Raw genomic sequence first — 14,447 nt, forward strand, 5'->3', positions numbered from 1 at the left:
TTACCAACGCTAGTAAAGAAATGCAGATTAAAGCCACAGAGTTATACCATTTTCACTTATTAGACAAACAAAGATGAAAACATGAAAAATCCCGGGGTTGGCCAGGACAGGCGCACAGGGGCACTCTGACACGTTACTGGTCAAAGTCTAAACGGCACATCGAGCTTTTTAAGGCTACAAAGGGTCCACGAAATCAAATTAGATGCAAAGGAAAATAACAGATTTCCCAAAATGTAGTCTGATGACGACTGAAACAAGTTAATGCTGGGGTATCGTTTGACTTTCTAGAAACACCGGGGGTTAATGACCCCCGTAAGCCCTGGACTTTGTGACTCCCACCCCATCCCCACGTCCTGGCCAGGACAGACACCAACCACCCCCACCCCACACAGAACTGGGAACTGGGACTCCGACTCCAGTCTCCTTGAGTCACATGTGCTTTGAACGAAACCGTCCCCTCCCATCAGGACACCCACTTTTCTAGCATATTCTATTCCTATCTGGCACACAAATAACATTTGAGAATTCAATAAACTGATTTTCACTTTGAAGTTTTCAAATTTATACTCCAGGATTATATTCCGCTTATATTCTTACTTTCCCTAAACTCCCTTCTCTAATCTTTCTACTTTCAATAATGGTGATTTAGATCAGTTTATCTGATTGTCATATTTTACTATGGCTGAAGAACACTATTTACATTTCTTAAATAGACTGAATCTGGTATAACTGGACCCAATGGATCTCAAACCTCACCCTCTAATGCTGAACGTTACCCTTGACAGGATTGCAGAATTTTTTCAAAGTCCTACAGCAATTGAATCCTGAAGCATTGAATTAAACACTCACTTTAATTTAATGGTGCCTGCCATTCACCAACAGATGAAGGCCAATTTTCTCTCATCATTCGTTCTGTTATTTTCCAATCTGTTACTGAATTATACAAACTACAGATTCGATTTGCCTTTCAAAAAAGTAAAGTTTGACTTTTGAGAGGTATCACAGCCTCGACAGTGTTGACCCATAAACCTTTCTGTTCTGAGTCCTCGCATCACCTAACACTGAACACTCAGGACGGGAAGGCGATACAGTCTTATTTCAACCGTAACAGTCGACTGTGACAACACAAAGAATTCAAGCTTTCAAAGCACCTAATTCCATGGAAGATGCAATCACGTTACATGCTTCAAAAATAACGCCCTCCCCCATCCTGTTTTTGGAGGACTTTGAAAACCTAGACAATATGCTTCCTCTCAAAACACCAACTGCTTACAGAGGAAAAGAAAGAAACAGACAAATGGTCTTGCCAAGAGCCATTTCTGCAGCTTCTCTAGGTAGAGCAGCCCTTTCAGTAGCGACAAAGATTTAAATTCGATCCCTGTGCACTGACGATACACCTTTTATTTACTTATCGTTGAGTTTTGGAACAGAAAGTGAGCTTAGAGAACTCTAATCTGACTTTTTGTTTCCAACTTTTCCAAGTATCAAGACCCCACCGCAATGATAAGAAAATTTCTGAGGGTTCTTATAATACAAGTTATCTAGTGACAGTAATTCTTTAAAAGCACCTGCAAACGTGTAAAATAGTAGAACATGAATCCGTATTTTGTTACTGAGCTAGTTAATATCAGAACTAGATCTAAAACCAAGTCTCTCCAGATTTATGATACAGATGGGGTTCCAAGAACCTGGACCGTGATTCGTCACAGAGGGACTTTCTTAAGCATCCCCAGCAATTCTCTTAGGAACTAGACAAGCTAAATCTAAAGTTTTATGGAAAAATGAGCACGGACAGACAATTCTGAAAAAGAAGATTGAAGGGCATCCCTGAGATACTGTAACACTGCACAGCTACGATATTAAAATAATGTGGTGCTGACGTCTGAGGAAATAAACCTATAATGGTACAGACTAGAAAATGCAGAAACTGACTGACACATACCTAGGAAACTCAGTATAAAACGAGTGTGGATGAAAATCCACGGGGTAAGGATTATTCGTGAAATGCTATTGTAACAACTAAATACCTATTGGGGGAAAAGAAATCAAATTGAGTACTAACCTCACCCCTTACACCAAAAGAAGTTCCAAATGAAGCAAAAATGTACAAAATGAAACCACTAAGGAACCTGAAGAAACACAGAATTTTTTTTTAAATAATCTTGTAGCGGAAGTCTTTCAAAGCATGATCAAAAAACAGCAGAAGCCACACATTAAATTACTTGGGGGGGGAAAAAATCAATTACTTCATCACAGAAAATTTTATAAACAAAGTCAAGATTATATATTAAATGAAGTCTCTTCAGAGCATTATACTCTAATCCGGGTTCTATGCCACCCAAGGCACAGCACCCTCTCTTTCGCTGTACAATCCCAAATCGCTTGGGAGAACGTTTTAAAACAATAAAAAAAAAATCTAATCTAACAGAATCCACTTCAAACCTTTCTTTCTTGCCGAGGCCTCTGAAGTGAGGTTTCTATAACACCACCCTCAACTATGACCTTCACTCATATTAGTAACGATCGGCCATGCAATAGGGCATGCTTTTCATTGTGCATTTGGGGAGTTTAATTTTAGCACAATTTAAGCACAGTAAAGCAATAAGAGGTCAATATTTTTTTCCAAAATAAGCTTGATCTAGGATATACGGTCTGACCATCAACACGCAGGTGAGTGTTTACCAAATTTATAACATCAACAGAGATTAATGACCACCTGCTGTCTAAGGTACTACGCCAAACTCTAGCATGACAAAAAAACAATCTTCTGCCTTCCATAAGCTTACAATTTACCTTTTATTGGCCAAATAAACCATGTGGATAGGATGTCTGATTATCAACAGCAGTAACATGTTATGCTTCAATCTTTAAATCTCCCTATGTAAAAAATAAAGCAAAATACAGTTAACTAACTTATTACTATAAGCAAGTCGCACCTAACCACGTGATTTTTCAAAACTGGTTTATGGGTCTACCTAAGTGACTCCGCCCCAAACCTGAAGACTATAGCAGCCTATGACCTGCATGAGGTATTCCATCCCTAGGGAAATGTAACCAGCTGCTTCTTAAACTGAGACCATTAGTTCAGTATCACCTTTGTGAACCTTGAGAAAGAAAATACTTACCGAGTATTTTCTTGAGGGCTAACTGGGCTGAAATTTAAAAGCAGAGCCTAGAGCCCTTTCTAAACAAGAACCTCTCATGCACAGCACACTTCAGGGAGAAGCCTGTACTGCACTGCCTGCCCGTACTCAACTGCCTGCCCGCACCGTTCCAGCTGACTCGGTCGGCCCTTATAACAGATAGGGCTCGGATTTTCCCTGTCCAATCAGAGCTATGCAGCTATATCCCCCAGCAGCACCCAAACCCATCATCAGTATCTTCACCAGCCAGAGTAGCTTCATTCTGACCAATCAGGACAGTGAATTTTGAACCAATCATATAGTGAGGATTTGGTCCTCATTTCCATGAGGACAGGTGAATCAGGGACCAGAGGCAAGGATTTCTCTCTATGTAAGGCAGCTTTATTCTGGCTCAGAGCACACGTTCCCTCGCAGGCGGAGCAGACCAGACCAGAGCAGAGCTGTGGAGGCAGAGGGGGGCCTGTCCCCGGGGCCTCCCCACAGCCCTGCTGCTTCATAATTGAGCTGTATCACAGTCAAGCTGTCTGCATTGAATAAAGTTTCCTTCTTACCTGTACCCCACATTGGGGATTCCTGTTGGCACTGAATTGGCACCAGCGACCATTGGTTGACATCCTGATCCCCAAACCGTGTAATTTTTATTCCCATGGACTTTGTCCCCTTTATCCATATCTAGTATTTCTCCAATTTCTTAATAAGTCGTTCTTTCTTTTGGACATGGAAATATTACTTCTTATAATCATGTATTGGCTCACTTTAGTCAATTTTTTAAAAACTTCTTCCTTTTATGCTTCCCACTCTATTGCTTGGGAGGATTCCACATAGTATGTATTTTATGATGGAAGCTCTGATTCAGGGGAGGGAATTTGCTAGAATTTGCTACCCCGCTACTGTCTTTTCCCAGAGGGTGGAAGGCTAGTATTCCTCCATTACCGTGGCGATTTAGCGCGAACGATCAGAATTATCAAACAAGTCACAACCATTTTCAGTTTTTCATCTACGAAGACTCTGAAACAGTTACGACTTTCTGGAGGTCAGTGGCACAAGGCCATGCTGACGGTGCAAAGGGTTCCAAAGCTTCTTGCCCTATAGGTACCTTCGAGACATAAACACCAGCAACCGAAATTCCCGAATAATTACCTCACGTTCCTTCCCTGCCTGTGAACGTTCCCTAGATAACTGAACATAAAACTAAAGGGTATTTCACAAGTTCCTTATTTTAAAGAAATGACTGAAGTCAAGGCGAATCATCCTTTTACCTAATTATGAAGAAATGAATGAAATTATAAGTCGACTCCAATAAGCCATCCTTAATATATTTATGCAATAAATAATTCCACTGGTTAGCCACCAGAACTCAATATACTGCAGTGAATGTATCAATTAGAGGTTAACGGAGGCCATGCAGCCTTAATCCCAGATTGTATGACTACTGTTTCATATGAATTATGTTCATTCGCTGTAAAGTACTGGAATGAAAAAGTTGTGCTTTTAAAATAACTACTCTAGAGAAGTACTCTTAGCAAATATTTCCCTGAAATTATTAAGACACACTCCTTTGCCACAGTCCAGGATTTTCATAGTAAGATCTTTTCAAATCCTGAGATGTTTAATTTTTATTCCAGCAGAAACCATCTAGCCTTCAAGAAAAAGCAGTAGAAGAAAACTCCATCTTTGTCAGTTTACTGGTCCCTCGGCAACTAAGTGACTAATTTATGATGGAGAGGAAAAGAGGCACTGGAAGGAAGGGCCTTTGTTATAATGCTTGCTGGACTTCCGTAATCCAGGAAAACCAAGTGTGTTTTTTTGGGTGGGGAGGGGGGACTGGAGAGCACCGGCTACGGTACCACTTAAAAGTTAGGCGTTTAAGTAAACATTCGGTAAAAACGCAGTATCTCACAGGTCGTCACAGATTCGATGCGTGGAGCCCGAATGTACTTCACGGGATTGAGTACATTGGCAACCACGCCCGCACTCCTATACTCTCTGCTGTGCCTCTCTGAGGAGACTGAAGTGGTTTCTGCACAGCCTCCCCGTCACAAAGGCAGAGGATGACAAGGCTAGAGTGGCACCGGGAGACTGTCCCGTCTTCAAGAAGGGAAAAGAGATGCTCTATCACGAAACACAACAGGGGAGTTTCAAGGAAGTCCAAACCCCACAGTACAGTGTGTTCGGGGCCACTTTTCTGAAAGACTGTTTGAAGAAACAAAAGCAAGAATTATAAACAAATTCATAATTTAAAAAAATAATTTTCAAGGGAATAAGGCATTTTCAGTGACAATACCGCCTAGTAGAAAAGAACCCCTGCTTGGGTTTAGGGATCCCTGGGGTCTGGCTTCACCCCTCAGCTCTGCCTACTCTAACTGTGATCTTTCCTGCATCTTTAAGTACTGCCATTTTGGGCACGAAATAGCAAGGCGTACTTTGGAGGAAGCCCTACGCTGCAGTCAGGAATGCTGGTTGCAGCTTTATGCATTCACTGTCTGTATGTGACCGTGTGAACCCTCTGTGTCTCACCCATGAAGGAAAATAATTCTATTTCTGATCCCTGCTCGTTCCTCATCGCCTTTGGAACTTGCCCCCATGCAAACGAGGAGCATCTGCATAATAAGCTTCCCTATGGAATTGTTGTAAACGTCAAATGTGACCACGTGATTAAGATACTTAACATCATAAATTACACAAACGTGGGCTCTTATGAAAACTGATACATACTACCTACACTTTATACTAGTGTTATTCTCTTTCACGAAAGACTCCAGGCTCCGAACTTCTACTGTCGCATTAATTTCTCCCCCCTCCTCCATTTTCAAGATCCGGAGAGGTGCCTACCATCACCTTTCTTATTGATTAATTACGTCCTCAAGGTTTCTCTCCTATTACAAGATACACTGACAGTCAAGAGCCATGTAGGTTGTCTCCCTTCCAAGATGTGGTGTCAAAACACACACAGATCTGACGTTTTCTGAGGGACTTTCTTGCTATTGTTGTTCTTTATTCTGCCAATAAGTGGGCAACTTTCTACACTCAGTACAGTGCTCAAGCCTTTCTTATTGACACGGTCTCCTTTCAACTCTGGGGGGTAGACATGGGTTATTTTTAGATAAGGAAGTTAAGAAATGCCCTCTCTCCTCCCCTCCCCAAACCACAAAGCTAATCCATGGCAAAGCCAAGATTTGAACACAAATCAGTCTGGCCCCCAAAGCCCCTGCTCTCGAAGGGTTTGCTCATGTCCCATCATGTCCTAGCGGAAATCAATCCTCCAGCCTTGAACCTGAACCCTCCACGGGGGTAGGTCTGGTCAGGACACTCCACGTGCGACTGCATTTATGTACATCTCACGGTGTCCTCAAAAGCAAGATAGCATTCTACTGAACGTAGGTGGGGCGGGGGGTGGAGAATGGAAGCATTAAATGAGCTAGAAAGGAGACGCGTGCAAAAGGCACCCCTTACATCGCGTGAACCCTCTCCTTCAGGTGAACCACAAATTGGGTTCAAGAACTTGTGAAGGGGAATCTGAGGTTATCAGAATTCAGTGTCTGCAAGCCTCAACTTTACTGACTGCTCAGAGAAAGTGCCTTTATTCCTGATTCTAGGACCGAAAGCGACTTCAGCAATCATAATTAAGGACACGCCTGCTACCGTATTATCTCGAAGCAAAGGCTGCGTGATCACTCCACATACACGCTCCTCTTTCAAGCAGGGCCTCCTGATCCACGAGTTCGCCCTCCATGGTTTCAGTTACCTGCGGTCGACCGCGGCCCGAAAGTATTCGAAAGAACAGAACAGAAATACACAACTCGTATGTTTCAGGTCGCATGCCGATCTGAGCATCGCGACAAAATCGCAGGCCGCCCCGCTCCGTCCCTCCCGGGATGTGAATCACCCCTTCGTCCTGCACCCCCACACCGCACGTGCTCCCCTCGCCACACCTGTCTCTCTTATCAAATCAATTGTCATGACATTGCTCGCGTGTGGGTTCAAGTCACCCTTATTTTACTTAATAATGGCCCCAAAGCACAAGAGCGGTGATGCTGGCAGTTCGGATATGCCAACGAGAAGCCAAAAAGTGCTCCTTTTAAGTGAAAAGGTGAGTACAGCACCGTGAGACATTTTGAGAGACCACACGCACGTAATTTTTATTAGCATATGTTGTTGTAATAGTTCTATTCTATTATTAGTTCTTGTTGTCAATCTCCTTCTGTGCCTAATTTATAAATTGAACTTGACCAAAGGTGTGTATACACAGGGGAAAACACAGTGTGTACAGGGCTCGGTGCTTGCTACCCGCGGTTTCAGGCATCCACCGGGTCTCGTAACGTATTCCCCACAGATCAGAGGGGACCACTGTATCCCAAATGTTCTTCTGTTCTTCTGATGGCAAAGCCTGGTTTATAGCAAATGACTGTCCAAGAAAGAATCTCTAGTGGATGCTAACTAAAAACACAAAGTCAAGAGGTTCTGTCTTCCATTGATAATATACTTGAGATCTCTTACCCACAAAAGCAGGGGTTTTGTAATGTTCTTTTTTTAATAAAATTTTCATCGGAATGCTAAGTAGCTGGAAGGGACTGGCTCTGGCTGGAACAAGAGAGGAAGGCTTCCAAGTGATTTCTCCATCCTGACTTGTCTGAGGCCTGACCTTGACCTCACTCACGACCGCAGCCTACCCTTCTCTGACATTCACAGCTAACCCTCTCCTACTGCTTCCTTCCACCACAGCAGGACTTTGTGTAGTTCATCCCTTATTTTCCTTCCAAAAGAAGCAATCATCAACAAGAGTTAAACTCAGGATAACAAGCCTATTAAAAACGTACATACCTACCTATGTCTACATACGCACCTACGGGAGGTCTCACTGGAAAGGAAAAATGGCAAATTTAAAAAAATTGAAGCCAACTGAAGCGACTTATATATGACAGCAAGAAAATATTAGTGTCTAAAAAAAAGTTATGAAACTATGCTAGATTTAACTTCAATATTCCATAACCACAGAGACAGTATTAAAACATAACCTTAGGAGACACAGCACTTACTGCTTCTGCATCTGGGGAGAAGGGGACAGATCAAAATGCTCTGGTCAACTCAAACCACTCTGGGTTTCTATTCATTCAACTTTTTAACTAGTTGATTTAACTAGCTGATCCACTTCACAAATTCCGGGAACTTATATCCAAATGAAATTTACTAAATCTTACGATTTATTTTAGAACTTTAACAAGAAGACTAGGAAAAATCAAGTTCTACTCAATTTAGGAACAGAAATCAGAATTCATCCATCCAGATAAGGCTTAAAGGTTCCTCATTTCACCAACCACCAATGCCTGCAAAACAAACATAATCTTTAAAAAAAGAAAGAAAAGAAATTCAAAAATTACCAGACATAATTTAAGGCTGACATTAAGATTAGGGGAGAAAAAAGTCAACAAGCACCAAATATATGAAATTCAACACTTCAGGAAATTGAAATTTGAATGCTAATTGGACCTATGAAAAAATTGAATCTAACGCTTGGCCGGTTTTATACAAAGCCCATTGAAAGTGTTAGACCATCATTAAGATTCTTCCAGATGTTCCTGATAGAAATGGAAAACTACACATATTTTTAAGCTACATTATGCTACAGCACCTCTGAGAGGAAAAAAAAAAAAAAGCAAGCCAACTTTTGGACACATTCATATTAATAAGTCTCTCCTAATACTCTCCTAAAAGGAAAAGTTTAAGAGGTTATTTTTAAATGAAATCTTAAGTTTTGGAAAGGCAAAAAACACACAGTAAGAAGTTACTGGAAATGCGGGCATCTCCAATTTTCAACAGCTAAGGTTTCAGAAATGCAGTCCTTCTAGAAATCATCTGTTTTTCAGTATGATTCAGTTTCGTTTTTTTCTGGACTCATTCATTCGTTTCCTTTGCCAGTTCACTCACTTCTGATGCCCCTGAGTAACCAGCATTCACACCAACCATCAGGTGGAAAAGGGTCATCGCAAGAGCATCTGTCGTGTCCATAGATCACTGTGATTGGGAGCCTGGGGGCTGCAAAGAAAATCATGTTTTTCTTGCCTTTTTTTCAGGAATTGAGAGAGACTAAAAAATAAGTCATGGTGAAACAGGCAGGGTGACTGTATGTGAGGTTTTGTTGTATCTGCAGAAGAACAAGCCAAAGTGTGAATGCCTCGCCTCCTCAGTAAAGGAGAACTATTATTTTTAACCTTATTTCCTAGCAATGGAACTTCAATTCAACATTTGTCTGGAACCAGATTATTTACCTATAAAATCCATGGAACACTAAAATACTTGAATTTCATTTGTCTACCATCCAAAATTACTCACTACGAGGTAAGCAAAATTTATAATAATTAAATAATTTGCTTATAGCGAATCATCATCATCCTTCCCCTTCTCTGGCTTGCATTTTTTATTTACTTTTGTGTTTCAATCCAGTTTCTCTCATCTTGTTTCTACAGACCAAATATTATTTCTCTTTCAAAGGACAGTCTCAGATAATCATCATTCTAAAATTCTATAGTCTAAAAATGCAGTCGCAGACATTAGATGACGATCATTTTTTAACAATTTTGAGGTTAAATCTTACCCAGAAGGTAAGGTATTTTCGAAAGTGACATACTTTTAGACTGACCAAGAAAAAAGAGAAACAGCACAAACTGGCAAAGTCAGGAATAAAACAAGACATGAATCACCACCAACCATACGAAAGTTTACAAGAATTACAAGGAAATACTCTGAACAGATTTATGTCACCAAACTAGACAACTGAGATGAAAAGGAAAATTCCTGGAAACATATAAATTAATAAAATTGACTAAAAATGAGAAAAGTTGAATAAATTATAGCAAATTAAGAGACTAAATTAGCAATTAAAAATCTTCCCACAAAGAAAAGCTTAGGCTCAAATGACTTCACAGGTGAATGTCTAAGGAAGAAAGACCAATTCTTCACAAATTCTGGAAAATAAGAGGAAAGACTTCCCAACTCATTCTATGAAACCAATTTTACCCTGACAGCAAAGTCAGACAAAAACATGACTTGAAAACTATAGATGAACAGATCATGAATACAGATGCAAAAATTGTCAACAAAATATTAACAAACCAAATCTAGGAGCCTATAAAAAGGATTATACACCATGAACAAAAGGTATTTATCCAAGAATGCAAAACTGGTTTAACCTTCAAAAATCAAATAATATTATATTAATAAAAGACAAAACCATACGATCATCTCAATAAATGCGGAAATAGTATTTCACAAAATTCAACACATTTGTGATTAAAAATACGTAACAGACTAAGAACTGAAAGAAACTTCCTCAACCTGAAAAAAGACATCTATGAAAAAACTACAACGAACGTCATCCTTAATGATGGAAGACTGAACGTTTTCCTCCTAAAATCAGGAACGAGGCAAGGATGTTAGCTCTTACCACATCGATCCAATACTGTAATGGAGGTTCTACCCCGAGCGACAAGGCAAAAAGTCAGGGAGGGAGACCATCCATATTGGGAAGTAAAATTGTCTTGCTCATCGATTTCATGAATAGCACGTGTCGTTATCCTATATGCAAAAAATCCTAAGGAATCCACAGGAAAACTACTAGAACCAAAAGACAAGTTCAACAAGGTCACGTGACACAAATCGATACACAAAATCAACTGTAGCGACCGCGAAGAGGAAACACGTGATGGTGGCACTGTCTGGTGACTTGATGCCTGTGTGACAAGTCTGCGTGTGTGACGAAGCTGCAGAGAGCACACAACGAGTGCAATGCAAGAACTAGTGAAATCTGAATAGGGTCTACAGAGTACAGCAAGCTGAGTATTCTGGGTCTGAGCGTGTACCACGGTCACACAGGACGTTACCACCAGGGGAATCTGGGTGAAGAGTGCATATGACCTCTCCGTGCTACTTCTGCAACTTCCCGAGTCTACAACTGTTTTTCAAAACAAAAGTTATTTTAAAAACAAAGCAACTGCTTTTCTACATAAGAGAAAAATAAAAAATAAAAAATAAATGAAATTAAGATTCCCCAGGTGATTCTTTTGTGCAAATTTGGGAAGTGCTGAGTTGCAATTTCTTCAAGGCAGCAAGAACAGGAATTACATAAGCATATGATATACCACCACTCCAAACTATATATTGGTAAAATTCCCAAGCTTGCCTACATATTAAAATCACCCAGAGAGCATTTAAAAATTTCAAAGCCTATGCAACACTCCAGACTAATTACATTTCTGAGACTAGGACACAGGCATCAGTATTTTTAAAACTCCCCAGGTGATCCACTACTGTATGAAACGACAATTCTCAAATTTCTGTTCAGTATCTCCTACAATTTAAAACCCCAAAGAGCTATTGTTTGTGAGTTATAATTATCAATATTAACCGTACTATAAATTGAGAGAAATGTTTTAAATATTTAAGTCATTGAAAAGAATAAAATAAACTCATTCTGTGTTAATATAAATATATTCTAAAGAAAAGTAATTATGTTTCTCAAAACAGAAAATTATTGACACTGTCATATTTTTGCTAGTTTTTTAAATGTCTGGCTTAAGACGGCAGAATTTTCGTATCTGCTTTCTGAATTAAATCTGTTGAGATTATGCTGTTTTGCTTGCAATATATGAAGACGATTCAGTCTCACACAGATACCTAGTTGGAAAGAGGAGTGTTTAATAGTCTTTTCAAATAACTGAGGCTTCGTCATGTGGCCTCTGAAAAACAGTACAGTACGCTCTGAGAAAATGATAGCAAAAAGGACAGATAATATCTTGGTATAATTATGAAAAGAAAAAGAAACTCTCTGACCCCTGTAAAGGTCCTAAAAACCTCTGGGAGTCACCAGACCACATTTAGAGTGTAGAGAAATAAACTAAATTCCAACAGAGCTTCCGCACACACCACTCTGCAAACCCATGGGTGGAGAGCAGGGGTGGAGATATTAGAGGTTCTGTAAAACAGAGACTGTGGAAGAGTTAAATGACCATGACCCCCTCAAAAGACAGAAACTGCTAAAGCACTAACACAGATCGAGACTTGGTTGTTCACAGAACTGGTTACAGGAAAGAGGCTTGAAAATGAGTAGAACCAGAAGTTACGGCCTTGGTGAAGCAAGGCTTGTGAGACAGAGTAACACATTTAGAGAATGAGTGGCACCCCTTGGAGACATGGTAAAAAAAGGAAAGAAAATAGTAAGAGAAAAAGGATCCACAGAAATAAAAGCAAAATAAGACATGCTGTACACTCCACTGAAACTAGCGCCGGTCATTAAAGGAACTGCAGAGAAGACAGGACTAGACGAGGGCTCTCCACAAAGGAAACCTACTCACAAAACAAATACAGATTCAAAAAAGTAAATGAGTAAAGCCCACATCCACATGAAACTACTATTTAAAAAATAAAGTGTGAATTAAAGCAATTCAGACAATAAAACTTCTTCCGCCAAAGCAACCAGGAAACAAAACTGTGTCACGACACTTGTAACTGAATTAAATATCCTCAAACAACATGTAGGCAACTAATACAGAAACAAAGAACAGAAATGGAGAGGAAAAAAAGAAATGGAGAAGTAGACTGAACTTAAGAAAGAAACAGAAAGGGAAGAAAATCATATTAGAAATGAAAATTAAATTAAAAGTTGCCCCAAAGAGAATAAATTCAAATAAATATTTCATAAAAGTCTTTGAGGAAAAACCAAGAAAACCATCAAAAGAAAAGTATGGGCCTCCAGTCAAGGTAGCAGAGTAGTGAAACGCTGTGCTCGCCTCCTCCTACAACCGCAAAATTACAACTAAACTACAGAAAAACCATCAATAAGAACTACGTGAAATCTACACGAACAGAAGTCCTAACTAAGGACACAGAGACAAGGCCACCTAGAGACTGGTAGGAGGGGCGGAGATGCAGAAGGGGCTGGTCCCACACCCGAGTGTGGCAGGTGAGGATTGGGAAAGATAGCTCAGCTGCAGAGGTTCCTCCAGCCCAGGGTTCCAGTGCTGGGAAGAGAAGTCCCCACAACCTCTGGCTGTGAAAAACAGCAGGGACTGTGGCCGAGTGAGATGGAGGGTACTGGAGTCTCAGGCATCCTTATTAAAGGGCCCATGTACAGACTTACTCAGTGACAGACTCGCTCTGAGCTCCAGCACTGGGGCAGCAGCTTAAAAGGCATCCGGGACATACGAGGAGGAAGTGGCTTATCTGACTTCAGGGCAAGGGCTGGAGGGGCAGCTTTCTCCCAGATAGAAGTGCTGGCAGAAACCACTGTTCTTTTGTTGAGCCCTCCCCGCAATGGCATGCATATGCAGGCAGTCACCATACCCGAGTCTCCATCAACCTGGCTATAAGGCTTCAAAGATACAGAAAAGACCCTAGGGCCACCAGGATAAAAGAATCAGACTGGCATCAACTTATGAGAACAACATACAAAGCAAAACAAAGTAGAAAGCCATTTTTAAGAAACTTAAGGGAAAAAGTATAAAAGATTTGATAACCTTCAAGCTGTCCTTCAACTATCAAGGCCATAAAAATACTTGAACAAGCAGGTACTCACAAAATACTTACACGAGCAGCCTTCTTGGGGATTCTAATCACCTTTCTCAACCCAGGCTCATCCTCTGAATCGCACGCACAGGAAATGATCTGAGTGACTGCTTGCTCAGTTCTCCCAAAGATACACACTAGAAAAATACCAGATGCGCAGGACAGAAGTTAATGTGCTACATTCAATGCTGGCATTAGGGCTCGAACTCCATCGAAACGATGGAGGTCTGAAGAAATTTAAGCAAGAGGGCTGATGAAGAAATGAGCGGTTTATGTATGTGATCGTAAAACTAAGACTAAAGACAAGACAGGTTATGAGAAAGTTGGAAAATGTAACTCAAATAAGAAAGAGAAGGGGAAAGAAAGGAGAAAACAGTAAGATCACCAACTATTGTATGGACAATAGATGAGAAGCAAAGAACGCCATTTAAAGCCGACAGAGACTAAAAGGACAGATTGAAAAGCAGGAAGAGGTATAAAGGCGCTAAAAAAGGTGTATCATTGAAAGGTAACCGCTAGAACAAAAATGTAGTCCTCGCTAGATATCAAAAGAAGTATTTTTTTAAACTCAAGGAAAAAATAGCTAAGAATGAATAACATAATAAATATAATATGGACAGTAATTGTAACAGGTAATGACAGAACCGAAAGCGAACATCAGTGATGGTAATTCATGTGCATGAGCCTAACTCGCCTACTTAAAAATTTTCAGACTTGCTTAGAGAGCAACGTCCAACTCTATGCAGT

The sequence above is a fragment of the Pteropus alecto genome, unplaced genomic scaffold, assembly GCF_000325575.1.
Source record: "Pteropus alecto unplaced genomic scaffold, ASM32557v1 scaffold80, whole genome shotgun sequence".
NCBI classification, from domain to species: Eukaryota; Metazoa; Chordata; class Mammalia; order Chiroptera; family Pteropodidae; genus Pteropus; species Pteropus alecto.